Source organism: Zootermopsis nevadensis, unplaced genomic scaffold (genome assembly GCF_977971745.1).
Source record: "Zootermopsis nevadensis isolate Lab colony 2312 unplaced genomic scaffold, Znev_1.0 Znev_ptg000011l, whole genome shotgun sequence".
In the NCBI taxonomy this organism is placed as follows: domain Eukaryota; kingdom Metazoa; phylum Arthropoda; class Insecta; order Blattodea; family Termopsidae; genus Zootermopsis; species Zootermopsis nevadensis.
Window position 1 is genome coordinate 17,530,088 of NW_028259143.1, and position 26,407 is coordinate 17,556,494.

Genomic DNA, 26,407 nt, shown 5'->3' on the forward strand with positions numbered 1-26,407 from the left:
GATGGAGACAGTATGTCCTTATAAAATATAGTGATTAGTTACAAGACTGCCGGGTGTCACACCCCAGAAGACCCAGTCTTAACTCCTACCGCCATGAAAAATGTTTTCTACCTAAATTGAATAACACCACAATATTTCCTTGTACTAGAAACGCAGCCAGATTAAGAAAATTCCAATGAACTTAGAGTTTTAAGTCACGTGATTGGCATCAGTCAAATATTTTAAATAAACCCCGAAATATTTCTGGTTTTGAAGTGTTTCGTGATCTCTCTTATTAACGCCATAAAAGTCTGTACGTCGAAGGATCGTATCACTTCCGTCTTTAGGGTTCAACTTCGGGCTGTCTACAACCAATAAACCTTTCACTGACAAGGCTGATCAATAACTTTCCATGAATTAACCATGACTGTCCCTTAACATTATCGGAATTGGTAAAACGTGAGATTCGATCGTCTGTCTATGACATTGAGTAACCTTTTATTCGACACCCAAGTGACAAAAATCTGTCATTTGAGCTTCTGTTGATTGTAATCTGGGATGTGAGACCGTGTAGTCTTGTAGGTGGTTACCGTTTCGGAAGAACTTGCCGTCTTCATCTTCAGGACACGGCGTCACGTCGCACAAGACCTCAGTTCACAAGCGACGATAATAATTTTTATTGACAAGAACTTGGAAACACGAATGTGCCGAGTTTGTGACAAATGTCGTAAATGACGAGAGATTCCATAATCTGTTCGCTGTCACGAAGATGGAAGTTAGGTACAAGAGCACAAGCCGTTAATTCGTGATTACTTTCTATGCGAAATTTACGTAGGTTCTGAAAATGTCGTCTGGAGTTTCTCGATTAGACCAAAACATAAAAATTTCAGCGCTAGAATTTAAAAAAAAAAAACCTTGAAATTCACGGGCGAAATCGAAATGTAATGACCTTGAACGTGTTAATTCCTCGATATTTTTATTCCCACCTCTTGTTCGATCTTTTATTTGAGTTGTCCGTGTATCGAGAGGTCTGCGAGAGATCGTGTGTTCGATTGAACCTGATTTTCATGGATCGGTTAGAAGAGAGATGACGCCTGTACTCGCCCGGGCTTTATTTGTGACGTCACCAACGGAGTTGCGCGTGCGCAGTGTCGTCGGCGATCGGTTCCATGTCCGGGACGTCACCTAGCTCAGTGCAAGAGACCTCTGGCCCAGGAAGAGTCTGCTGCTCCTACGAGTTCTGCTATCTTCTCAACTTGTGCTCAGTAATGGCTCTTTGTACTGTTTATGTGTTAGAAGACTGTAGCTCAAGCTTGTAGTTTGTTCGTCTGCTTAAAAGCTGCTTTTTCCGTGTCACGTATCGATGTTCTACGGAATGTGACTCTTGAAGGGGATGTTATTGACAATTGCGTTACATCTTTACCTCGTCATATCACTGTGAAGGAAGGCACACTACCTCTTCAGCTGCAAGGACGTTCAATTTGCGAGTTTGTCCCTGTAAGTAATCCAAAATCAGGGGTTCTGTTCAAAAAATGAAGTTGACAGATAACATTAAACACGTAACTAACCGTGATTTGATCTTTAAGTATGCGGAATTTGTTGGCGTTAATGCATTTATATGTTTGTTTAGAACAGAATCGGAAATTATAGTATCAATTTTATTTTCTAGGTTATGTTAACATTAAAATCCACCAGAGTGCGTGTGGTTTGAAATCGTTGACTTTGTATACATGAATGAGTGTGATTCGTAAATCGTCAAATTGCCCTGAGACCATTGGACGAAAACGTTTATTTATTATTATTATTATTATTTTTTATTCTGTTACCAAATCATATAAAGGCGAAAGTAACAAGAATTTAATGTTATCTGTTTGCATTTTTAATTATTTGTTTTGCAGTTCTACTAAGTAAAACATAATATCGATCTAACGCACAGGATTAACCACAAATCCAAAACGACTAAAAATATATAATTCTTCGTAATATTCCCTGGGTAAATATAAACTTCTTCACACATTAAATTTATTGATACAATATTTTATTTTCCGTCTATACACAAACTTAAAATAATGTTGTTTAAAATTACTTAAAATTATAACATTCTCAGTAGATACTGCATCTTGTTACATTTTATATATAAATTAAGATATAAATTAAATTTATTATTTTATACAAAGAATAAACTTCATTGTTAACTCACTCACTAAGTTGGCGACGTGGGGAATTTACCACGAAATTTTAATATGTTTGTGTTGAAATAGTTGAAATTTACCAATTTCTTTTAAATGTTGCATCGAGTTTATTTATTTCGTTCTACGAGTATTTTTATAAAATAATTCTTTAGCCCTATGAATATTTTCAAAACAATTTCGTAATTTACAAATCGTTTATTCTTGTAACTGGGTTTAGAAAAAGTGAATTTGTTTTCTGTTGTTTCTTGGATAACTTTTTAATTTATCAACAATTACCTTTTTCATGATTTCACTGCCATCTATAAGGATATTCTCAGAAATAAAGACGTTAACAGAGCGTGTTATGACGTAGCCCCTCACCAATTTCTTGAAAGTCCTACGCGGAATCTGAAAGAAGTCTCGTAGGTTTGAGAATGGAATCTTTTAAAAATAATTTTAATCTTCTTATGGAAAAATTTCCTTCTGTGGCTGTACAGATATTGAATATTGGTAATGTTTGGTATCACATTATAATGGACATAACAAAATAAAATAAATTTTGTATTGATTTATTTTCTGTAGTTTTAAATGCATCGTAGGAATTAAGTATGTTGATTCTTGCATATATATTTGAAGAAAATTACTTCTAGGGAAATGTTCGTGAAGGATATCTTGAATTTAAACGTATAGAAACTGTGTTAAGAGACAAGTGAACGTTTGTCTCTACTTTAACGTTTTGAATTTTCACTAGAAACATAGAAGATAGATTCCAGAATGTTGTGATGATAATAGGTATTAGTTCCAAGTTAAAAATACCTCGAGTTTTAGTCGATGTAGAACAGAATTCCTTACTCTTTTATTCTTCACAAATAATTCCCTTGAAGAGAGACTTCGGTGTTCTCACGCAGCTAATGAATATTTTATAAATCAAGTTACTTTTTGCTTTTAAAATGTTTTTAAGTTCTATAAATTCGTGGCCACTGTTTGTGACCTGAACTTCTTTAAAACTATCGACGTTTGTTTTCCTCCCTTCGCCAAATTTTTAAATGTTCTCTTGGAAAAGCATTTTGTCAGTTTAAACATGAAACAATACGTGTTTTAAACATCCGACATGACCAAAAATACACTCCTGTATGTCTCTCCTTAATCTTCAGTACTACATCTCAGGAGATTGCTTTATAGGATTGATAATCTTAACAGGTTATTATTTTTTAATTTGAGATTCGTCGAATGGCTGATGAATTTGAAATTTGAGTGTTTAACCACTACCGAAATTGGTGATTATAGAAAACTGGAAAATTTTGGATCCGTGTGTTGGATAAATTTAGTCGCCAGAAAAGAATTGCGTATCTGTTAGAATCTAAACACAAATTCACATAATTATTACTAATGTTAAAGGCACAAATGTCTGCTGTTTTAATACATGCACACGCTAATTATTAATTTTCTGAAGTAATTATTATGCGGCCCTTTCATAACAATATTTTGATTATGAGTGCTGAAACCATAATAAGAATGATGCAATTTTTAATATCTACGAACAAATTTTCATTCCCTGTTGAAGAGCTTGTGGGTTGTAGTGCCGTGTAGTCTTGTAGAAGTTTATCGACGTTTCAGAGGTGCTTGCTGCCTCCATCGGGGTTGGAAAGAAGGGAGGAAGCACCTCTTAAACGTCGGTAAACTTCTACCAGACTGAAGATTTCCGTCTTCTGGGTTGTTGCGCTGTGTAGTCTGGTTGATGTTAACCAACGTTTCGGAGGTCATACTGCCTCCATCATCAGGGCGGTGAGTATGAAGATTTCTGTCTTCTGGGTTGTTGCGCTGTGTAGTCTGGTCGATGTTAACCAACGTTTCAGAGGTCATACTGCCTCCGTCATCAGGGCGCCCTGATGACGGAGGCAGTATGACCTCTGAAACGTTGGTTAACATCGACCAGACTACACAGCGCAACAACCCAGAAGACGGAAATCTTCATACTCACCGCTGTGAGAACCTCAAGTCTACGAGACTACACGGAGCTACAACCTGAAAGAGAGCCATCTTGAAATACACTCAAATCAGACACTTTAAGAAAACGCCACAAAGTCTATAGAGTAAAATGGGGCATCCATTCATCTTGCGAGGTCACTCGAAAAACAGCTTTGAATTCTGGTAGATGCTTGAAGTGGAGACCTCCCAGTCTGAGTATAAACTTCTTTGATTTCCTATTTTATATTACGACCCTCAGATACATCGAACATCACAGTGGAATATCCGTTCAGGAGACTTGGAGCTTTTATCGCAGTCCCGCGACCGACTGCTGGCTAGAGGTCCTTCATGTTCATCCTTAGTTACCTACCTCCAGGCACATTTCTCAAAAGCATTATTTTAATATTAAGCTTTCACGTTTTTTTTTTTTTACATTACTTCAAATTCATAAATCACCGCAACCCATCCATTTGTCTGTATAACCAGTTTAAGTCTGAAGGAGTCCTCGAATAGACTAAGAATCGATTAACAGAAGTTGTTGTAAGGTCTTGTACATAGTGAGGTGTTATGATTGTAGATTATTAAATTGTGAAGAAATGTGATGACATGGTAAGGACTTTTTACGTTATGAACATTTACAGGGAAATGTCTGTTATTATTCTCGAAGTAATTTTAATTTTTCTGGGCTAATTTTTAGGATATTTACTCCAGAGACGGACCCAGGAGATGTCGAAACTGAGCGTGCTTAAATTAACCTGAGTCTTATATAATATAGGCGTATTAAGGTGACTAAAACGTACAGCAATCGATAGTATAATACTATTATACTGAATAGTTTGAAATTATTAGGAGACGTACAGGAATAGCGTTTGCACATGTGGGCCTATCATATGACTTTCATGGAGACGTGACCTCTGTCAGCTTTAGATGCATAACTTATGTTGTAATGCGTAAATGATCAGATATTCATTTGAGTTATTCTGTTAGGTTAGGTTAGGTTTAGGCAGTTTTTTGGAAATGATTTTGCTCAACTGTTGTACCTAGAAATCTCCGTGTCTGTTTTGAAAATAAAACATCTTCAGAATATTTAAACTAATTCAAATTTTACATAAAATCGGTCTTCACACTTTAATATCCACATGCTATTAACGTCAGTAGAATGAAATCAAAGAAGTTGGAACAAAAGACTGTTAGCTTGTCATTGCCTTCTATGTTCTTTGTTTATACATCGCGACAAATCAGATGTGGTAAATGTAAACTGAGTAATTTTCTAATTTCTGTAATCTGATGGTAAAAAATTATTTTTATATGCGTCAGGTTGACGGTGGCTGTCGAATGACTGATTGGACACCCCAGAAGGTGTGTTCTTTTCAGTTACAGAATTGTATTTATAAGGACATTATTCTGGTTACATGCCATACAATGCTTGTAACACAGTGATTTATAGCAGTTTTTAAATCTGGACTAAAGCCAAACTTTGTACGAAAGTTATAACCTCAGTTGTTAGTGAAAAAAACAGTGATTGCATTACTTTAAAAAAATCCGCGTATTGATTCAATTTTATATTGTGAAACGTAGTTCCAAAATCTCATGTTCAGTCTGAGCAAGATGAACTATACAAAATATAGATCTATACACTTAACCCTGAATATGGAGGCGACATGTTCCTCGGACACTTTAACAATCTAAAAGCCTGCTTCGTGTTCGCGAGGTCCCAGGCTCAAATCTCTGCCCGGAGACCAGCTATCGTAACAGAAGGTTTTGGTGGTAGTATCTTAAATCAAGCCACGATCGCTTCCTTCCACGTCCTTTCCAATTCATTGTTCATTATCATATTTGGTGGATGTGTCGTATATCTGTCATGTATTAAATATAAGTATCAAATCTAATTCGATGTATAAATTACGTACATATTTATTGTTGCATTAAATTCACCGGACTGGAAGTAACATTTTCGCGGGGGTAATGTGTCGCGTTTACAGAGAGGCAGGCATTCTCGCTCGTCTGAAAGGAAACTATGTTCATTGTAACCAGTTGAATGCCAAAATTAACTTACCTACGACTTAATATAATTCTATTTTCTGAGTTACAAAACCTTGGTGAAGGGTTTAGTGAAATGTGAAAAATATTAACACAGAAACATAAATGAGTGTTTTTAAAGTAAAATAAACATTACGCTGTAAAATTATTATTTTAAATTAATCCGTAAAATAACTTTGGAAATATACATTGTGTAAATAATAAAACACTTCTCAATACGGGAATATTTAGAGTGGTAAACATTATATTAAACGACTAACAACGAAGAAGTTTGTCGACGTTTCAGAGGCCCTTACTTCTTCATCGTGGTCCTGATTATGACGGCAGTAAGCAACTCTGAAACGTCGGTATACTTCTACCAGATTACACGGCGCAACAACCCAGAAGACAGCCATTTTCAAGAACAGATGTGTCAGCGATATTTAAACAGTGGAATTAAAATTATTAATAAATTATGTGGTAAGCAATGGATTCTACAAAATGAGAGAACTGAAACACGTTCTGTAAATGGAAGATGATATTTCTGTATAGAGAAGTTACAGCGTGAATTTGGTGCGTGTCGTCTGTACGGATGAAAATCAACACCGGGTACAGCTCGTTTCATGTCGTGAGTCGGATTACTTCCGTAATGGTATCGCATTATTTATCTAAATCATCGAGGCTGTTTAGAAATTGATGTTACGGATTTCGAGTCATTGTCTTTGTCATCTGTTTCAGTTCGTGCGGTTTTTGCTAACCATCATTCAAGCTGATTTTGGAATTTTCCAATCTAAGTTTACAGTGCAATCACATTCTTTACGACTGTGACATTCCAGAACTTAGTTTCGACTGGAAGGCAATAGAACACAGCAAAGGACTGTCAGCGGAAATTGTTCTGGTTGTCCTACCACACTGGCGCCAAAATACCAGAGCGGGAAAATCAGCAATGATGAGTTGACTGTGGACATAAGATGCGTAAAAGAATGGAATAAGTACTTATACTGTCTTCCAATCTTTGGTTATTAGGGTCTAATGCGACACGAAATTGCTTTCGTACGTACGTTTCTTAATGGAACATGGTATGAGAAGAACATGTCTCATCGCAGAATAAACTCTTCTCCATTCACCAGAACTCCATTTTCTGCTCGAAACAAAACATTCAAATTATAATAACAAGGGAATAAGGGTGTAGATCTTCAGCTTTAGGGGCTGAACGGCTACGTCAAATATTGAAAACTATCCGAAGTTTCTTCAGCGTAAAATCCAACTCTCCACCTACTGCCTGCCCTATATCAGGTTTCCAAAAACGTCTGATCGTTACATGTTCACCCTGAGGATGGCAACTGAAATGTTGTTCGAAACGCTTGATAAAGTGACTCATCCCAGAAAAGAGGAATTGTGCGTTGAACTCCAGTCGCGAAAACCTAAGGACGAGGGTTGCAGACTACAATGTGCTGACCACAATACATGCGTCTACGACTGAAGAATTAATGGGAACGTGGGTCTAATGAGGAGATTCGTTACTTTTTCTGTTCACCGAGTAGTGTCAACGTGTCAGAGATGGAGGTGGGGGAGAGATATTATAAATACACGCAAAATTTTACCTGGGAGACTCGAATGGAAGATACCGCCATCTGGGAGAAGTAATTATAACATTAACATGAATATATGTACAGGTTACACAATTTTGAGAATGTCGTTATGAGTTTTAATCCATCTTCTATGTGTTGTGATGAAAAGGTTAAGTCCATTTAAAAACTTTTGTTGGTGAGAATCACTAAATTTTACGTAATTTTATATCAGTGTACTCGTTTCTTATACTTACAGTTCTAACATAGTTCTGATGTTAATTACGTTCGCTGTACGTCATTCTGTGACCTTCGACCGCTCTGAGGAAACCGATTCCTGACGTCACCATTTTCCTCTTTCTTTCGTTGTATAAAAGAACATGAATTTCTGTTTCTATGTAAAATGTTAGTTTGGTTTGCTTTCGACATTTCACTAGAAATTTCTATGCGTTTTACAGTTCCACGTAACTATAAGAATCTGCTGGACTATATGAATGTTTATTCCCAGGAAAAGGATTAAGTTTTATAATCCTCTTACATTTTCCGAAGAGATCTAATTTGTTACAGACTGATGAATCTCCCGCCTTAATGTTCTTAACACTATCTCGCCCTCCACGCAAAATCTTATGTCAGTTATCAATAAGGCCACTTATCTGCCGTTATTTAAACCCCTTTAAATTGTTACGTCGATTGAACTGTAAAATCAGGAAACATGGCTCCCAGGCGGTATACAGTTTAACAGACTCTGCGTTCTGCAGTAACCTGTACGTAAGACGGGTGTCAGTCGTATTACTTTACGTTTCGCTGAGTTTTGTCATGAACACGAAACCCAGAGATGTGTGGAATAATTTTGGGTCCAGGCGTGTGGTAGAGAATGGGAAGGTGTTGTGTAGGCGTTAGACCCAGTGTCGCTTCTGTGAGTAAGAGAGATAAATGACTTTATTTTCTTGCCCGTTGTGGAGGTTGAAGCTGAATACAAGCAGGAAAACGTTTCTGCATGCATGGAATGCCTTATCGACAGCGCATTTCGACCGTCGATTTTATATAAAAGATAAGAGAAAAGAATGTGATATACAACTCGTACATCGGACTTCACGGTCGAGTGGTTAGCACTCATACGTATTTCGAAGTCCTGGGTTCAGATCGAGGCACGGAGACTGACAAATTCCGGGACAGTACCTTAAAAATGTCATGACTAACTAACTAACTAGATGGCTTACCGAACCCGAAGGTTCATCACCGAATTAACCAAAGCCCTCAACCGGACCCTGTCCTGGGCCAACAAAATCCAGTCTCCTTCAACTCCTATCTCCCATAGATCCCGCCTGAGATTATCCTCCCATCTACGTCTAGGTCTCCCCAGCGGTCTCTTCCCCTCAAGCTTCCCAAATAGTGGACCCAACCAACTAGATGGCTTACCGAACTGAAAGGTTCATCACCGAACTAACCAAAGCCCTCCACCGGCCCCTGTCCTGGGCTGACAAAATCCAGTCTCCTTCATCTCCTATCTCCCATAGATCCCGCCTGAGATTATCCTCCCATCTACGTCTAGGTCTCCCCAGCGGTCTCTTCCCTTCAGGTTTCCCAACCAGTACCCGGTGCACACCTCTTGTCCCATCCATGCGCGCTACATGCCCCGCCAATCTCATTCTTCTCGACTTAATCACCCTGACAATATTGGGGGAGGAGTACAGATTTTTAAGCTCATCATTATGCAGTTTTCTCCACGCCCCATCGTCTTCTCTCCTAGGCCCAAATATCCTCCTCAAACACCTGCAATCTGTGTTCCTCCCCTCTGCCCTATCTAATTCATTGTCCACTAATTATCTTATCATTCAACACTCTTATAATCTTAGAAGTTGAAATCATCCACAAATACATGAATAAATAAACGTGGAATAATAATCGGCATCTGTTGCGAACATGTAGACGTATATTCCTCGTTTAAGTGGAGAGTGATTGTACAAACGTAAGTTACGTTACGCGAAAAAAGTTAAGAAAACCTCCGGGCGTGATAGTCAACGTTCAAATACGAATAACAAATTATATGTAAGAAGTACAGTGCAGAGTGACGAGGGGTGGGGTCTGTAAAGAACCATCCGCGATTTAATACATTATTTGCCCCATTCTGCTTCAGAATGATTTATTCGGTTGGCCACCCTGATCGTCTTAAAAAGTTAAGAAAGGTTTAGAAATCCGCTCGTTAAGCGTCGTCGTGTGTTCTCGTCTTCCAAAATAAGGGTCCCTTTACCGACAATGCACTTCATGTACCGAAAGAGATAGGTTAGCCTCAGAGTCAGTGATATTAGGTTTACTCATGTCAAAGAACGCCTTTGTACAAATGTTGGGCTCTCGTATCGGCTTTGAAGCAAAGTACCTGAAAGTAGGCATCTTGCTTCTCATGTGTGTCGACTCAAATTTAAATCAAAAGCAGCGCTGCCTCGGATACAGATATGTAACGGGGACTTGAAGAAACAAGACTGGAAGGGAGAAATCAGCGCCGGAGCACAAAAGATCTTCCAAACGTGTTCCTTGTGCCTTTTGTATTCTAAGCGATCATTTCCAGCACGAAAGTCTACCAAGAACGTCTCGAATTAAGCGCATACGAGAAATAAATATAGCATTTGTTAACGCCTGGTTCACATTCAGAACTCATATACATACGAGGTGCGATCGGAAGGTTTCCAGACTGCGCGTATAAAAACCCGTACACTTATCTCAGGTATTAAATTCATCCATCACCCTCGAAGTAGTTCCCCTGGGAGTGAACACAACGATCCCAGCGCCGCTGCCAAGCCTGGAAGCAGAATCGACTTCTCGTTTGTCAGGAGCTCAAAGATCTTGCAAGAACCGACCCCAACTTCCTTTCTAAGCTCCGTGTGACTTCTTCCTCTTCCCAAAGATGAAAATTCAGCTAAAGGGAAGGAGATTTGAGACGATAGAAGAGATTCAGGCAGAATCGCAGATGGTGCTTGACAGGCTGACAAAGAAAGATTTCCAGGGATGCTTCCAGGCTTGGCAGCGGCGCTGGGATCGTTGTGTTCACTCCCAGGGGAACTACTTCGAGGGTGATGGATGAATTTAATACCTGAGATAAGTGTACGGGTTTTTATACGCGCAGTCTAGAAACTTTCCGATCGCACCTCGTACTTCAGTGCTTCTGATATTCAACTTGAACCGCGCTCCAGTGTTTGTTGACGTCTGTTCCATACATATCCTAAACAGGCATTGGCCAACCAGGTTTCGGGACTTTATTGAACTGCGTGGTCATTCGAAAAGTGGAATTTTGATCAGCTTGGACAGAAGTGGCTTCCAAGAAAACGTGAGGCAGTTTCAGGCTTGTCAAAGATTTTTCAGAATTTGCGCCGGTGTTCATAAATCTTACACGAGTGTTCGAAATGGCGGGTCATGATTTACTACGGGAATGTGTGGACGTCAACGAACACTTTCGTTCCGCTGTTTGCAATTTGTAATTGTAGCAGCGCGAAATGAATGGACGGTCGATGTACGATCCAAGTTTGTGTCAAATACGTTTTAAGATTTTATGGATTTACCGTGTGTTTCGTGAGGCATTCACGTTCCACGCAGAAAATATCGAATATACTGCATAAAGTAGGTTATTTTGAAGGAGAATTCCAAATGTAAATCGATTATTCGATATGGAACAAAGAATGATATTTTAATTATTTTAATTATCTTATTTGAAATACATTGTGATATAACCAAATAATTTAATTTTAAGAGAATTTCTATGGCAAATTATCGCTCTAAATGTTTGAAAAGTACAAAAATTGACATCTTGAGCTGTTAAAACAGAGCAAAATGGATCGGAAGAGATTTGCCCGTTGTATGGCCTGCAAGATCGCCGGGTTTAACGCCCATGGATTTCTTCCTTTTGGAGTACACAAAGGACCAGGTGTACCGCATACGAGCCACTTGTTTGCAAGATCTTAAAAACCGCATCGTCCCTTCTGTGGAAGGAACCACGCCTCAAACACGTGGCAAAGCTTTCTGAGCATTTGAATACCGGATGGACATTGCGCGATCAACAAAGGGAGATCAGGTTGAATTCAGTGAAATGGAGAAACGTGGGATGAAAAACTTCCTGAGTTTCTGTTTCATGTGGTGAAAACTGTACTGTCCTAGCTCTGTTTATTTTCTCAGTAGAAATGTTTAAAATGTGTGGACTCTTTCTCGGACACCCTGTATTATTTCAAACTGTAATTCAGAATCGTAACGTGTAGCAGTGTGGGTAGGCTATATCCGTAGGGGAACGACACTTTCTTCTCTGAATTTTCAAGATGGCGAATTGATAATTATACAAGATTATCAGGAGTAGGAGTATTAGCATTTTTTTTCTTCACAAAACCATACAATCATCAATCGGGAAACATGGACGTAGTTTACCTGTACTTAAGAAACGACATTATGAACTCGGCGATAATTATAAGTGTTAAAAAAAATAATGATAGAAAAACATGATTCAGGAACTTGTGATATATGATTTTGGAAATATATGCAACGTAGCAAGGAAAACTAAACAAAATATTTATAAGACAGTAATTAAAAGATGTCTTATGGTTCAGAATTAAGGTAGTTTAAGAAGAAAACCGAAGTTATTAGCGTCGGAATTGTATTTTTAGAGACGAACGACAATAATATCGTGGACAGGCAAGACTGCGAACCGTGAAATCAGAAAATAGATTGGATTTACAAAATTCTGTTGTGGGTGCTATGAACACAAACCAATATTCACGGAATCCAGAATGCAGTTGCAATGATAGAAATTAAGGAAAGATGGTAGATGCTCGGAAAAGACTTGGGGACGGGGAATCGGAGAACGAAACCGACACATGCACACACTTTTAAGGCAGCATGAGACATTTGCATTGAGAGGAATTTAAAAAGATACAGCGAACGCTTCTAAATGATTGCGCTGTGCACATGATTTCTGACTCCCTCCTCCAGCTTATGAATATAGCAGACTTCGGAGCCTATTACCTGTAACGTCAGGCCGGAGTCGTCTCCGGGTTCACTGCAATTCGCGTCTCGATAATCGTCTATCCGATGCTCGTTTCTTTCAACGTCTTGTTCCGTTTAAATAGCTGTCATTTGAGTTCAGTGGTGCACGCCTTACTACCTGATATCAGTTTCTGCCCTTCATCTTTTGCAGCCATAGCCTGTAAATTATATTCTTGCCCGTGCTGTACAGGAAGACTCAAAATATTAAATAACTATGACGCATTCTTCATATGTAGTCATCTGCTTTATAATTAAACTAGTGTTAAAATGCAGTGGTGATAATGCTTGATGATTGCTGTCTTCTGGGTTGTTGCGCTGTGTAGTCTGGTCGATGTTTACCAACGTTTCAGAGGTCATACTGCCTCCGTCATCAGAGTATGAAGATTTCTGTCTTCTGGGTTGTTGCGCTGTGTAGTCTGGTCGATGTTAACCAACGTTTCAGAGGTCATACTGCCTCCATCATCAGAGTATGAAGATTTCTGTCTTCTGGGTTGTTGCGCTGTGTAGTCTGGTCGATGTTAACCAACGATTCAGAGGTCATACTGCCTCCGTCATCAGAGTATGAAGATTTCTGTCTTCTGGGTTGTTGCTTTGTGTAGTCTGGTAGATGTTAACCAACGTTTCAGAGGTCATACTGCCTCTGTCATCAGAGTATGAAGATTTCTGTCTTCTGGGTTGTTGCGCTGTGTAGTCTGGTCGATGTTTACCGACGTTTCAGAGGTCATATTGCCTCCGTCATCAGAGTATGAAGAATTCTGTCTTCTGGGTTGTTGCGCTGTGTAGTCTGGTAGGAGTATACCGACGTTTCAGAGATCCTTGCTGCCTCCATCGTCAGGTCAATCTGAAAAGTTGGTAGACTTCTACCAGACCACACGGCGTAACAACCCAGAAGACAAGTCGTATTCAGTCTCACCGCCTTGAAAACATCAAATCTTACAGTTATGTGCTTATAAGAAGAACTGCATTTACATTGAAGGTTTATTTATACCAGCGAAAAAAATATATTTTGTTAATGGGAAAGATGAAAAGTTAAAGAAGGAAACTTGGGGGGGAAAAACACGCGTTACATGCAGTTTGCATATTCCAGTGGCCTTGGTTTTATTGTGTGCAGATATAAATCTGTTGTTACAAAGCAAATCACGCAACAACTACGAATTATTTCTCCTTTATTTTTTTATTAAATATTTATCGAAAAGAATATTTCCTTTTAAACTGGTAACTACAATTTTAAGAGAACTTTATCGCATTGAGTGTACTTACTTTGTCTGACAGTAATCGTTTTTGATAAGTCTGATGCCATCGAACTTGGACTTCGTGTTTAGCAGTAATTATGACGAGTTAAACTTGCGTGGAGATTTTTAGTACTTTAGAAGCTTAGTATAAAATATAATTTAAATCCATCAGGTAGTTCGGAAAACACCGCAACTCATTATACATTCATTTTGTATGTTTTGTGCAAAGAACACATGAAATTTATTTTCGTAGACCGCCTCTGATATTAGTATCCTCGTTTTCAGAAAAATTGACCGTAAGTTTCTCTTGTAAAGAAAGACCATCACTGCGGTCTGAAAATTCTTGAGACCACATTTAGTAGGCTACGTCGATGATCCGGGATCTTATTTGACCGTCGCACACCACAAAATGTCTCCTCACGAAACGTGGGTTCGAAATTGTAAGTGCCCTATAAGAATCCAATCATATGAGAACAAAACATAACTCACGTTACATGAAACTAACGGTGATTAAGCTGTATGTGTGTGTTATGAATTCTGATTACGAGATATAAATATGTTGCGAAGTCTTGGTTTCTTCTGCTTTTAATTATCTTAGTAACAATATGGCGCCCCCTCGTCCTCCAGACTTCTTACGCGTGTCGTACGCCATGTTACGCTTTTGATATTCCTCTGTTCCTGTTTAAGAATTTTTCACCGAGAACGTGTCTTTTCTGTGGCAATGAGGGCTTTAAGTTTTACGTCGGTATAAAAGAAAATGTTTGTCTTTCACTTTGTGAAACAATTGTCAGTAGCGTGCTTGCAACATTTGTGCCTTCGTAAAAGTAGTGTTTTTTGTAAGCGCAGAACCATGGTCGTCGCGTCAAATTTCCACTGTATCAGAAATATTTTAGCTTAATCATTTAAAGTGGAAGTTTTTTTTAAAAAATGCTTAAAATTTTAGTTTCTACCTGAGATAAAATACATCAAGCAGATCAGTTTGTTAACTGTATTTAGGGAAATCATTTATTATTATTCTGGGAATCATATGAAGCCCACAAGAGTCTTTTGGACAAAATACTGATTTATTGATCGTTGAATCATATTGTATATATTGGTACCACTGGTTTCTAAAGGGCTAAACCCTTTATTCTTCTTATGTTCCATTTGTGGGACTTTCCGGGACTCTCTGTCTCTCTTAAGAACATTGACTTGCTGAAAGTCACGTACGAAGTTAAGCTTTGCCGATGGAGAGTGAAATGAAAACTTGATTAAGTACGAGGCCCGTAAATCAACCAATCAATCTGGCTACCACGAAAGTGTAATAAAAATGTAGAAATATGCTGCGACAGATAGGAAAGAATTTTCAATTCGCTCTGGGGTTTATGTGATTTCAGAACGCAAAACGCAAACACATTTGGTTCTTGTAAGCCGTGTCGAATTGGGCAAAAATGTGTTAAGGAAGAAAGCACCCGGACAGTTCGAGACGACAGCTTTTGGTGAATTTTTGGTAGAAAGTCGGTTCATCTTCGTAAAATTGAGTCTCTACTCACGATCAACAAAATAACCGGAAAGTTCCACAGTACACAAAGGCAGCGTTCAATCACAGACGACACAGAGGGTGGATGTGTTAAGGTTATTGGTCTCGGCAAGGAATTAGACAGACAGACCGTACAAAATCAGCTAAGACAGAATTCACGAACGTTGCAAGTATTTCGAAGTATGAGCCTTTTTATTTTGGATCTGAAAATCGTCGAAAGATAATTCTTAAGTTAGACGTGCCTATTGAAGTTTTGTACCGGGATCATTCTATTTCCTGACGTGAAATAGAGACGGAATTCTGTGTTTATTTTCATATGCCTGAATCATACGCTTGGACACGTCGTGACAAGTTTGTTACAACCACTGAAGATGGGCGGTCAACATGCAATCAGATAGAACGCCTTGTTGTAAGCAAATCATAAACAAAATTTTCTCAGGTTGGAAGGAGGAGTAAAGGAAACTTAGTAAGTAAAGCAATTTGTGATAAGAACGACTTAAGAAGACTTAGCCCACTGGACCTTAAACAGGCACTTGCCAGCCTTCTACTAGGAAAGAATATTGACCATGAGGTATCATATTCTTAAATGTGCATATGGTGAAGGATTCATATTTATGTGGTACGAGGTCACTGATGAACGTGGCTTAAGGTTAAGTGGGCAGAGTACAAATATGGAGTGTGACCGCCCAGACGTCTCATACTTTTTCTGACAAACACTTTTGAATGTGTAGAATATTGTTTTTTTTAATGTCTGGCCCCACACATTTGCCATTTGAAAGTCAAGACTTAAAAATAGGGAAAAAACATGATCATACGAAGAGATGTAACATTGCACTGTGTGGCTGAGACGTTTATCTCACCCTGTCTGAATATTAACAGGAAATTGTAAGAAAAACTTTTCGAGGACGATAATGACACGTCCTCATCTTTTGAACCATTCATACACTCAAGTTCTCTACAGACAGCCGTGATGAGACATTTTGGTGCATTGTTTATGACGATCCAGCCTCCCGCAGCATCCGAAAAAGTTGGAAGCCTTGTCAAACCATCTCCATAACCTGAGGGCGAACGATGTCCAAGATGTGAAAATGTTCATTGCGCCCTTTCGCCGTGAATTAAAAAAAACTGACTTTTACTTCTGTGGAGATTCCACTGAGGTTGTCGGAGCACAAAAATATTTTTTTTAATAAAACAGTGTTTTTATACCCAGAGAAGTATTTTATTCATTTGCTATCAGTGTAACAAGAGAATAATGATTATCCAAAATAAAGTGTCAGTATTATATATTTTTTGCAATGAAAGCATCAGGAGCTTCGCAGATGATTGAGAATTTGTCCAGAAGCTAACAAAGTAATAAAATTTGTATCGTCAGACTATTTTCATTTGTTTATACTTGCAATGCAAAACATGAATTACGTGTATCCTTGAATGTCAGATTGGTTCTTATCTTGAAGTAGTTCGTGATCTTTTGAACATGGGACTCACATTTCACTGCAAAATTTTTTAATATATCAGAATGTAGCCATTTCATTGTCACCGATAAACATTTTCGTCATTCACATGATTCTTCCGAAATATTTTAATATTTTCCGTCAAATCACAATTTTAATAAGATAATAAAATATAAAATATTTAAAATATCATTTCACGTTCTCAATACAGGAAACTAAACAAATCCAACTTCACTTGAAATTTATCAAAGAACTCTCTAAAAACTTTGTATCTTAGCCCGTATATGAATTATTCTTCTAACAAAATGAAAAAAAAATAATACGAAATTTACATTTAAGAAGGTCGAATTAAAATATTTAGTGTTTTTTTTTTCAGTAATTTAATTCCTATGGGCATTTGCAGCATAAAAGGGTAATAGCACGTGTCATTTATTTGAGGAAATCGCGTGTCTTTAGGTAAGAATCGATTGCTTTTCGTACGCAGTCCGGTTTTCTGTAATGGAATATGCCATATTGCTTACTCGATTCGTACAGAGCATATTGAATTGTCTCTTTCAACACTTGATGTATATACACCCTCCATTGTTTACTTTCATGTCGTTTCTAAACGATTTTAAATTAATTTTCATGCCGGTCCACTCACGAAAACAAAATATAAATTGCCTACCCACTTAAGCACCAAAGCGACCAATTTTAAAGTTACTTTCATTAAGAATAAAGGAGAATTCTAACTCCTACATCGTCAAAACGCAGTCGAACACTACATCAGATCGCTTAAACGCAAACAATATTGCTATTCATTGCTAATGTTTGTTAATTACGTAATTTACTACCCTGATACCAGCATATACAAGTATTTATTACTAATGTCTATCCTAGAAGTTCGGCATATTTAAACAATTTTTAGGGGAGGCTATTAAATGTTTTTTTTTTTGTTCACAACACTTGATATTTAAAAAAAGATTACTGTATATTGCTACAGTAGCCATCTTCCCAAATTTTTCTGATGTGTAATATTAGCAACTGTCTCAGTTCTATGCTATCTGATAGTCGTTCATCTGGTGTGCACTCAATTTTCGTCTGAGGTGTCAATGAAATTGATAATATTTATAACAAATATTTGACACTTTAACAATTTGAAATTACATATTAATGTGGATGAATGCTAAAAGAACAGGATTTTGTAAAATAAAACAAATCAATAAGGGAATGGTTAAAAGCTGACTACAAAACACTGAGATGATAAAGTTGCGTCATATTGTGATAAATATATATTTGTTTAAATCTTGTCAGTCTAATCACAATAAATTACCTATTAAATATTAAAATATTACTAAAATTAACATTTAAATATTTAAAATGATGTTCTCTATCGAAAATGATGATGATCTATGTAAATCGAACATTTCGATAGAGAACATCATTTTTAATATTTAAATGTTAATTTTAGTAATATTTTAATATTTAATAGGTAATTTATTGTGATTAGACTGACAAGATTTAAACAAATACAAAACACTGGTTACGTCACGGACATGTACTCTGGGTCAGTTTGTATTTACCGAGCCCGGGTCTTACCATAAGAATAACAACAACACAAGGAAATGACTGTCTTCTGGGTTGTTGTGTCGTGTAGTCTGGTGGAAGTTCACCGACATTTAAGAGGTTCTTGCTGCCTCCATCATCAGGGTGATGGTAAGTGAAGACAACTATTTTTCTGAAGTATTACACCATCGTCACACTGATGATGAAGGCGGCAAGAATCTCTGAAACGTCGAAAAACATCCACCTGACTACATGAAACAAAGTTGCTAGGCCCCAAAGAGGATGGACGCATGGAATTATGGGAGGTACATCGTTTATAATATACTGTCTTTTAACCCGAAGAACCAAGTGCCCGTGAATATAACGGTGTAGAAACATGTCATCGTTGAGTAGACAAGATTTAAACTTCGCCGCTTTGATCAGCGTAGTTCCTACAGACGTAAATATCGGTTTCTCCCGGTCTGATATTTGAAGTGCACGTCACGCAGTTCCGGGATTAAAGTTGGATGCTTCCGGCAGAGCTCGCCGAACGCGGAGAACTTCACCACTTCACTTTGATCCACCTTCACCGGTGTTTCATACATTCACGAAGGCGATGTCTGTCCTGAGTCTCAGCAGCTGACATCTGACTCAAAGAGATCGACTGTACGTTCCATTAATTTTAGAATACGATCGTAAAACAAATAGATTTGAGCGAAAGTCTCTACACATCACGCCTTCGGTATCCAGTATGGATAGAATTACTCAGGAATAGAGGATAAACAGATACATGACGTACGTATGAAATGCATACCATTTTAATACAACAGTGCTCATGAACCCAGAGGCAGAGGGAGGAATAGGTTATGTGAACATGTTTATAATTCGTGTCATATGAGTTTCAAAATATCCCCACCTGAAACACTACGAGGTGCGCGTATAAAAACCCGTACACTTATCTCAGGTATTAAATTCATCCATCACCCTCGAAGTAGTTCCCCTGGGAGTGAACACAACTATCCCAGCGCCGCTGCCAAGCCTGGAAGCATCCCTGGAAATCTTTCTTTGTCAGCCTGTCAAGCACCATCTGCGATTCTGCCTGAATCTCTTCTATCGTCTCAAATCTCCTTCCCTTTAGCTGAATTTTCATCTTTGGGAAGAGGAAGAAGTCACACGGAGCTTAGAAAGGAAGTTGGGGTCGGTTCTTGCAAGATCTTTGAGCTCCTGACAAACGAGAAGTCGATTTTGCTTCTGGTCCTCAGACAGGATGCGTCGCATGTGGAGTTCTTCCTTTAGAATCAGCTGACAGGTCCCATAGCCTATCCCAACAATGTCGCACAAGTCGTTGATGGTACGACGTCGATCTTCGTAACATTTTCGGGCGTTGTGCTCGAAGATGGTCGTCCAGAACGCTCGTCATCATCGACAGAGGTTCGGCCATTTTTAAAACGTGAATGCCACACAAAAGTTCGCACCTCGTACACTTAAGAGTTCTTAAAATTGCGTCCCAAATGCTTATATTACGCGTCCCAGATGACGTGTTGTTCGTACTAGACGGGAGCTCTCCATGAAAGCTACAAAATCAACTTCGTGTTTGTTACTCAGGAGAAAAAACTTCAACTTTGACAGTGCGTCTCTGCCTAGAAATCGACGTATTCCAGTCGAGAAAACATTAATCCATTGTCCGGCCGAGTTCCGTGTTCAAGTGAATTCAACTTAATTTTCTATTTGTATTTGTTGGTGGTCGTATAAACTGAACACTTTGCATACAAATGAGTAGCAGTCAAACTAAGGGTTAAACCATTCATAGCGAAGCTAGGATGAAGATGAATCTTGTGAATCACCAGTGCAAACATTGTAAAGCAGAGAAGAGGATGATTTGCATATTTGCCGTACGATAAAACAAATTATGCAATGTTAAGACTATGTTTTTGACATGGTCTATACGTTTTCCCCACGACGCCCACTTCCAAGGTCAAAGCTTTTCTGCCGGGAGACGGGAAATGGCTCTTACGGTAAACTTTATCAGTGAACGCTCTGTATAATGAGGGCAAACATAGAAAACTGGAACTGTGTATGAGCACTGGGAGAGAGATTCCTAGGTATGTCATGAAATGATACGCTGTATATGGAAGGGACTTGTCGCTGTTGTGTTCAGGTACCAGAAAACTGTTTTGTGCAAGTGATGATTTTGAAGTTTTTGTGCAAACAGCTGCCATTTATAACATTTTGAAAACAGCAACATTTTTTAAAGACTCCTCTAGCCCCTTATTTTCATATGTAAGGCAGTTATTTTAAGATTATTTTCTCGATTTTATAATTTATTAGATTGTTCGGAGATCCCGAAACACTTTTTCTTTTTGTAGGAAAATTTATACACTTATCTTGTTGCTGACTGTGTACTCTTTAGTACAACTTCAATTTTTGGATTGAGAGGAAACGAAGAGAAGAGAACTTTCCAAAGATTATTATTATTCGTGAAATGGCGTTGAAATTTCATCATTCACTATAGCATATGAGGAGAAGGGATTTTCAGTCACATTACTATAATATAACATATCGTTGTGTGTTAATTAATCCAAAGGCATTATTTGAGGACTTTTTATTAATAACATTTTTTTATATTCATACTTAAACCCACACTTATAACAAAATATTTTAATATAGCGTAATTATTATATGAGCTCTTGAATTAATAGAGAGTCCGAAAGCAAAGTTTTGCCAATCTGTTTTGTTTCCGATAAAGAATTTCTGTCGCGTATACCCGTCCTGCATTTTCTTCGAGGTTTAAAAGTTTCTAAACATCAAGAAGCTTTGCCGATATTGTCTTTTAATTTAACCGTGTGCACATTGTGTTCATCCAAAAATCCATATTGAATAGCGTCTTTAAATTTCTACTGGAAAAGTCTGAAAATCCGTCAGTTAATAAACTTGATGTTTTACGTGAAATTTCCAAAGTAAATAGTGTACTCCAGGTTAATGAACTGCATTTGTCTCGTGATAACAATTATACAGCGAAAGAAATGCACTTATTTTGAGTCAATTTATAAACATTTAATTTTTATGAGCGTAATGAAATCGAAGACTATTTATTTTCAATTCTAAAGGGTGTTGACGAATGTAGATTACACTTAATATTATTCATTGTCAAGACTTTTTCCATCATCTATTCTTTAAAACCCACGACGTTTCAGTAATCGCCATTTTTTTTCATATAAGGCTGTTGAAGACAGCACGTGTGATACACAAAGAATGTATCGATATAGAATTATTGTTCTTGTAGGCGTAACTCCAAAATGATGGTGACATTATCGTGGAAAATGAACCTTTCGGAACGATGACCCGAAAGTGGAGATGAATAACGCAGAGACCGGATGACCGGAACAAACGCGCGTGGGATGATGGATATTTTGCGAAGCGATGGGACATACAGAGATAACCCAGTTGTTATGATATGATATGAAATGATTACGATCAGGTTGTAGGAGTAGCGCGTGTGGCTTTGGTTCACGGAATACAGTGTGGCTTTAAACCTTTACCGTGACGTAGCCCAAGCTCGGAGTTATTTTGCGTCAGCTATACTTGTGGTTCCTGCCGGAAATATTATTTGTTCGTCAGTGACTTATTAAAGAGTGAATTGGAAAGGATATGGAAGGAAGCTGCCGTGTCCTATTCAACAAACTTTCGCTCATATGCCTGGAGAGATTTACGTGAACAGCGAAAAATCTGTTAGTATTTCCTCTCTGCGGGCCGAGGTCTGAACACGTGATCTTCCATGTACGAAGCATCATCAGACCTAGACGTCTGAATTCTCTCCTGTGTTTCAACGACCAGCACCCGGGCGATTTCTGTGTGAAATATTGTAATATCTGAGAAGCCTCATTGAATATTTATGAGCTTAATAATACGAAACCCATTATTAGGAACGCTGTTAAGATAAGACATTTTAGAAGTTATAAAAAAGTTCTGTATATCTTAACAAAAATTTTAGCTTTCTTTTATGCAATTTTCTTCACTCTCAGTGCAGGAAGTAATCTGTTTAACGTTTTTCCATTTTGTTGGTTTATTACAAATTCGTCCCATTTTCCGCTGCGTGAACATTAATGGAAGGTCGACCGACGAGGAAAGCGAACTTCAACATTTTATAAATCAGTCTTAAATAAACTTGTAGCCACGTACTGGAAATTATAATTCTACAGGTGACATTAAAAGGAAAACTTCCTGGAGGTTTATTAAAATGCCACCAACTTAGTATCGCAAACAGCTTCTCATAATGGAGATAGTTTTCTTCTGGGTTGTTGCGCTGTGTAATTTAGGAGACGTTTACCGACTTTTAAGGTGCCACAATACCAGATTTACTAACTAGATGGCTTACCGAACCCGAGGGTTCATCACCGAATTAACCAAAGCCCTCCACCGGACCTTGTCCTGGGCCAACAAAATCCAGTCTCCTTCAACTCCTATCTCCCATAGATCCCGCCTGAGATTATCCTCCCATCTACGTCTAGGTCTCCCCAGGGGTCTCTTCCCCTCAGGCTTCCCAAATAGTGGACCCAACCAACCAGATGGCTTACGGAACCCGAAGGTTCATCACCGAATTAACCAAAGCCCTCCACCGGACCCTGTCCTGGGCCAACAAAATCCAGTCTCCTTCAACTCCTATCTCCCATAGATCCCGCCTGAGATTATCCTCCCATCTACGTCTAGGTCTCCCCAGAGGTCTCTTCCCCTCAGGCTTCCCAAATAGTGGACCCAACCAACCAGATGGCTTACCGAACCCGAAGGTTCATCACCGAATTAACCAAAGCCCTGTCCTGGGCCAACAAAATCCAGTCTCCTTCAACTCCTATCTCCCATAGATCCCGCCTGGCATTATCCTTCCATCTACGTCTAGGTCTCCCCAGAGGTTTCTTTCCCTCAGGCTTCCCAAATAGTGGACCCAACCAACCAGATGGCTTACGGAACCCGAAGGTTCATCACCGAATTAACCAAAGCCCTCCACCGGACCCTGTCCTGGGCCAACAAAATCCAGTCTCCTTCAACTCCTATCTCCCGTAGATCCCGCTTGAGATTATCCTCCCATCTACGTCTAGGTCTCCCCAGTGGTCTCTTCCCCTCAGGCTTCCACACCTCTTGTCCCATCCATGCGCGCTACATGCCCAGCCCATCTCATTCTTCTCTACTTAATCACCCTGATAATATTGGGGAAGGAGTACAGATTTTTAAGCTCATCATTATGCAGTTTTCTCCAGACCCCATCGTCTTCTCTCCTAGGCCCAAATATCCTCCTCAAACACCTGCAATCTGTGTTCCTCCCTCTGAGTGAGAGACCATGTTTCGCACCCATACAAAACAACAGGCAAGATTATTGTTTTGTATACTTTAATTTTCAGGTTCTTAGGAATCAGACGGGAAGACAAAATATTTTGGACTGAGAAGTAGCAAGCATTTCCGGAATTTAGTCTCCTCCTAACTTCCTCATGAGTGTCATTTTGATTTGTTATTGTCGTTCCCAGATATTTGAACTTTGTCCCCCTTTCAAAGGGCTTATTAGCCACCCTAAGATAATTCTGCCCGCCTGTCTGCTGATGACGAGATACCAGACTACACGGCGCAAAAACCCGGAAGACAGACATACCTGTAGGAATTCTTCCTTTACTTATATCATTCTCTAACACTTTAATATCTAATTTAGGTGGTAATTATCGTTTCCCCCCAATATGAACGGTGATGGATGCTAATGTAACAGACATGTTCACAGACGGACCGGGGTTGAGAACCGATGCCTTAAATTCCTAGTAAAGTCCTCAGACTTGTTTTTCGTGAGTGAACGTTGTCTCCTTTTGAAGTAGGCGCTGTAGAGAAATGGACACGGAGCAGGGACGTATCTTACATAACAGTCAGCCCGCGTGTCAGGAGTTCTCAATGGCGGATCTGCTCCTACACAATCGGCGCGGAGCTTGGTGCGATAAGATGGCGGAGTGAGTTGTTCTACGTTGAGAGGGGTGAGACAGAATCCGGGAGAAATAAGGAAGGAGATAAAATCATGGGAAGGCTGAAGGAAAAGAAGACATGAAGATAACAAAGAATTATCTCCCGTCTGAATTTCAGTGGCCCTTACAATATTTTTCAGTCAGACATATTAATGAATATGTTTTGCCATCATATCACGTACTTGATTCAGCGATGAACCCACAGACTAAATTATTTTATATAAGTAGAATTCTTGTTTTTTTTGGACTAAACACGTACGTTCAAACAATTCAAATCGTTTATAACATTGAGAAGTAATGGCAACTATTCATTGACCGAAAATATTATACGTGTTAAAATTAAATTTTGAATTATTCTTCGTAGGAGGAGTCATCTTTCGTCCTTGTGTCAGAGTTCACAGACACAGAAAAAGTTTCAGTGGAACGGAAATCTTCAAAGAAAACTTCACAGATACAAATGTATCAGAAAGTGAACATGTCACACGTACACACACACACAAAAATTTGCATTTAGATGACATACCGAATAAATTTGTATCGTAAATTTACTTCTTTGAAAATAGAAGAAATGTATGAACAGGGAAACTAGATAGAAATTTCCCGTAAGATTTCCATCAACCATCAACCATAACAAAAATGCGAAATGTAACGTTAGGGAACCAGAAAACTGAGTATCTGTCTTCAGGAAGATTTCAGAAACGGTACAGTTAATTTAATATATCTAAATATCAAATCTAAAACTTCTTGACGATGGTGAAGAGTCAATTGAATAAAAATTTACTTGGATATTATCCATCGTCTAGTAATAAAACGTAAAAAACGTAAAACGACGTTTCGGAGATGGGGCTCTATCTCCGTCTTCAGGTTCCTACTCAGTTGGGCCCACTAGATAGAGCTAATCCCTATCTCCGGAGATTTTTTATTACTAGACGATGGATAATATCCAAGTAAATTTTTATTCAATTAATATATCTAAATTTTCAGTCTTGTTGTTTTTATGAAGTTGTACAAGTCCAGGTAATAACACATTTATCGCTTAGCTGTTTTCGTATAAATAATAAGACATTTCTTAATGTAAACAAAAATGTATCTCGTTACAATTTTATCACATAGAAACTGTTATATCAGACGTATTATATTCAGCTTCTTTGAAGTGAGTAAACATTGCAGGTATTAATTTGTTGTTTGTTTGTGGCAGATTTATTTACTCTCAAATGCAAATTTAATTTATTATTTATTTGTTTGTCTACTTACATTGTCATTTGAATAAAAAGTCTCTACACAAATGAACGACCTGAATCGAACGTTTTCAATATTTCATACCACACGTAAAATATCACGCAAGATGTCGACGCCGGCTTTTAAAATTTGAATGTAGTGCTCAGTATTTAAATAGTAAACGAGACAACAGGTCACGTGGCCAGATTGTGTGTTGTCCCAGTGAAATCAGGGCTATTTAAACTTTTATCAGAAGGCGGTGTCCAAAACTTGTGTAAATGGGTTGTGTTAACATTGTAACATTCTCGCCTGTATGAACCACATATCGTCATTGCCAGGATAAAGGAGTATACAGTAAGTTTTATCATTAGAGCGACTAATAGCCCTGATGATGGAGGCAGTACGCACCTCCGAAACGTTGTACCGGACTTTACGGGACACAAGAAACCAGTAGACAGCTATCTTCTCATTTCTTAAGGCAACGAGACTAATGTTTTGATTACGATGCGAGAGACTTGAATGAACGTTTAACTAAGTCGGTGCATGTTCAAGGTCGTTATCATGAGTTGGAGGATTTCGCCGACTGTGAGAACTGTAATTATAATTTCCATGACTAACCTGTGTTCTAGATTTAGCGTCGTGATACGATGTAATTATAGTTGTAAGAGAACGGAGCTGTTGCATGCGTTTGGCTGGAACACGAAATGAGGAAGTTCAGACGATATCAAAGGAGGGAATGTCTG

The 26,407-nt window shown here is 38.4% G+C and overlaps 1 protein-coding gene across 5 annotated transcripts in view; it reads left to right on the forward strand.

Annotated features, from left to right (window-relative positions):
• DopEcR (G-protein coupled receptor DopEcR) overlaps window positions 1–26,407 on the forward strand; it is a 220,011-nt gene that overhangs the window by 108,338 nt on the left and 85,266 nt on the right. Inside the window, exon 1 of one of the 5 annotated variants that reach the window (XM_087347480.1) lies at window positions 1,162–1,476. The exons of the other annotated variants lie outside the window; for them this stretch is intronic. The gene's annotated coding sequence lies outside the window, so the exon portion shown is untranslated. Of the gene's footprint in view, window positions 1–1,161; window positions 1,477–26,407 lie in introns of those variants that run through there. 5 annotated transcript variants of the gene reach the window in all.